Source organism: Rhinolophus ferrumequinum, chromosome 25 (assembly GCF_004115265.2).
Source record: "Rhinolophus ferrumequinum isolate MPI-CBG mRhiFer1 chromosome 25, mRhiFer1_v1.p, whole genome shotgun sequence".
NCBI lineage: Eukaryota > Metazoa > Chordata > Mammalia > Chiroptera > Rhinolophidae > Rhinolophus > Rhinolophus ferrumequinum.
This window is the reverse complement of record NC_046308.1, coordinates 21,089,102-21,091,741: the sequence shown is the minus strand read 5'-3', so window position 1 is coordinate 21,091,741 and position 2,640 is coordinate 21,089,102. Positions and strand designations below refer to the sequence as shown.

Genomic DNA, 2,640 nt, shown 5'->3' with positions numbered 1-2,640 from the left:
TGCTATATAACAGCAGTAGTACTTATATTCAAAAGTAATATTGTGTGGTCTTTCCAGTACATGTTGATATAAATTTTAAGAAACATTAAATAGCTTATCATTGCTTTTGAAAACAACTGCCTGGGACTAATGATACAGTTATAAGCATGTGTCATAATGAGATTTCTGGAGACAATGGAGAAAAATATTGAATCCAGACTAGGTCCACACTTGAGCTAAATCAAGGAGATCGCCTTCCGTGTCTACCTTTGGGCTTAGTGCCCAATGGGAAGCTGCTGCAGCTCAGGCACCTAAGTCAACTCACGCCGGAAAAGGAGAAGGTTTGGTGTACAAATGCTCTCAGTCCAGCCAGACACCAAGCTGAAAGGTTGTGATGGTTGCTACCTAAACATGAAGGATAAACATGTTCTAAAGGCACTGGACAAATACTGGCATGAAGACTGCCTGAAGTGGGCCTGCTGTGACAGTCCTTTGGGAGAGGCGGTCCCCACACTAAACACGAAAGGTAGTCTCACCCTTAAACAGAGACTATCTGAGGCTCTTCGGTGTGACGGGAAACTCTGCTGCCTGTAGTCAGCTCATCCCTGCCTTTCAGACGGTGATGCGTGCCAAGGACCATGTTTACCGCCTCCATTGCTTTGCGTCAGCTTTGTAACCAGACGTTTTTGTTGGAGATAAATTTTTCCTAAAGAATAATATGATCCTTTGCCAGACGTACTGCGAGGAAGGTTTAATGAAAGGTTATGCACCCCAGGTTCGCTGATCTATCAACATCACCCCATTAAGAATACAAAGCACTACATTCTTTTATCAGTTTTTGCTCCCCAGGTATACGAAAATTGACAAAGAAACCTACTGAAAAGCGTAGATATATGAAAGTAGGATGGTTATATGGGGTGGAAGGAAGACTGAATCTGTATGTAGTGAAATTGCCCCATTTGAGGGTGAATGTTTATTACGGGGGAAAAAAGTAATTTAAACAAAAAAATGAATCCACTCAAGCTCTGAAATGTATACAAGTTGATAAGGAGAAAACTTTCTTAAAAAATTTGTAATATCCATGTTGCCTAGATTTTACTTAATGAACTTGCATTCATTAAAAATGCTATTTGAAGAAAATATAAACTTGAGTCATATGCACAATGAGGGTTACTTTTCTTTGTTCTCAGCTGGCAAAGTCCCTCATTGGGACATCTCTTTCTGGAGGACAAATGTTTGACTTGAGAGTATTCAGCTCAGGCAGCTCCCACAAATCCCTGTGGATGATAAAATTATCGGGCTTCGGTGTAACTGGAATATGTCTTCCAACTTCATTCACTGTGATCCCCTCCACCTTAGTGTTCAAAGGGGCTAATAATCTGTCTGGTCACCTTTCTGTCATTGGGACTCCCTGGAAAGCTGAGGATTCTGCTCACGTGAGCTTTCGCCCAGGAGATGATTCATAGACCAGGCTGGGCCAAAGGCAGGTTTCTGTCCTGGTTTCCTATCAGAATCTGCCTCTGTGCTGAGCTCCACTGTACACCAGCCAGCAGTAGTACCTCGTCCTCGGGCTGGGCCCCCAAGAGGGTCAGAGCACTTTTGCTCCTGAGGGTGGAGCCTGAGAACCGCGCAGGGGTCCATACTTTTCTCCTATGTATGTCAGAAACCAATGTTGTGGGGACTTGTCCAGGCTTCTGCTGGAACCAGGATGGGCGGTGATCACTGGTGACTGCTCCAGTGCTGGAGCCACAGGGGAGACTGACTGTCCCTCCTGGGGACATGGTCAGTAAGAGCTCCTGAGTCACCACAGCCTGAAATGAGAAAAGACACATGTCAGGAATGAAAAGGAAGGAAGGCATAGATGTCCCTCAAAAAGCTGGCCTCTGACATGTCCATGAAGCCGGGCAGTGAGTGAGGAGAGGAGGAGGAGAGGCATCCAAGCCGCGGTGCAGACATTTCACTGTGGCCCCGCAGCTGACACTGGACTCTCTGATGGCTTTTATCTCCAGCAGCTCCCTGGGGAAGGGTTTGTGTTTGAGTCAGTGACACTTCATGTAAATGTGAGCCCTTTAGGTCCCACCCCCCCCCAATTACTGTGTGTCCTCAGCCCAGGACTTGCTCCAACGTTAGGAGAAGGGATGGGGTGCCTGTGAGCTCTGAGCCTGTCCCTTGGGAGGAAGCACCTGCTGTAAACTCTAACTCAAGCCAGTGAGCGCCATTCAGAGCCCACTGCACCTGAACTTGCTGCCGGCCTTGCTCCCCTCAAGCGGATCCACAGCGCCCCCTGGTGGCATCCTCAAGAGGGTAGTTACAGTAGAGGGAATTAATTCAGAGCAGGGGGCACCTTTTCTTTCAAATGTATTTTAATCTTTTTAAAATTCCACTTTATTATGCAGATAACACCAGACTCATTGCTGTGTGTGATGCATTATGGAAAATGAACCATTTATACTACACGTCTCCAAAAAAAGTTTCTGTGTCCTCAGCACTGGGTTTAGCTTCACTGTCAGGATAAGGATGGAGATGTCTGGGAGTCCTGGGTCTGCCCTGTGGGAGGAAGCAGCTGCTGTACCGTCAGCTCAAGGCCTGTGTGGAAGTGCGCATTCTCAGTCCCTCCTACCTGCAGAGTGGGGATCTGACCTTTCTTCTCCACCTCACCTG

General features: G+C 46.8%; 1 pseudogene; it reads left to right on the top strand.

Moving 5' to 3' along the window:
- Window positions 1-333: 333 nt before the first annotated feature.
- Window positions 334-763, top strand: LOC117017731 (LIM domain only protein 3-like; annotated as a pseudogene).
- The last annotated feature ends 1,877 nt before the right edge of the window (window positions 764-2,640 follow it).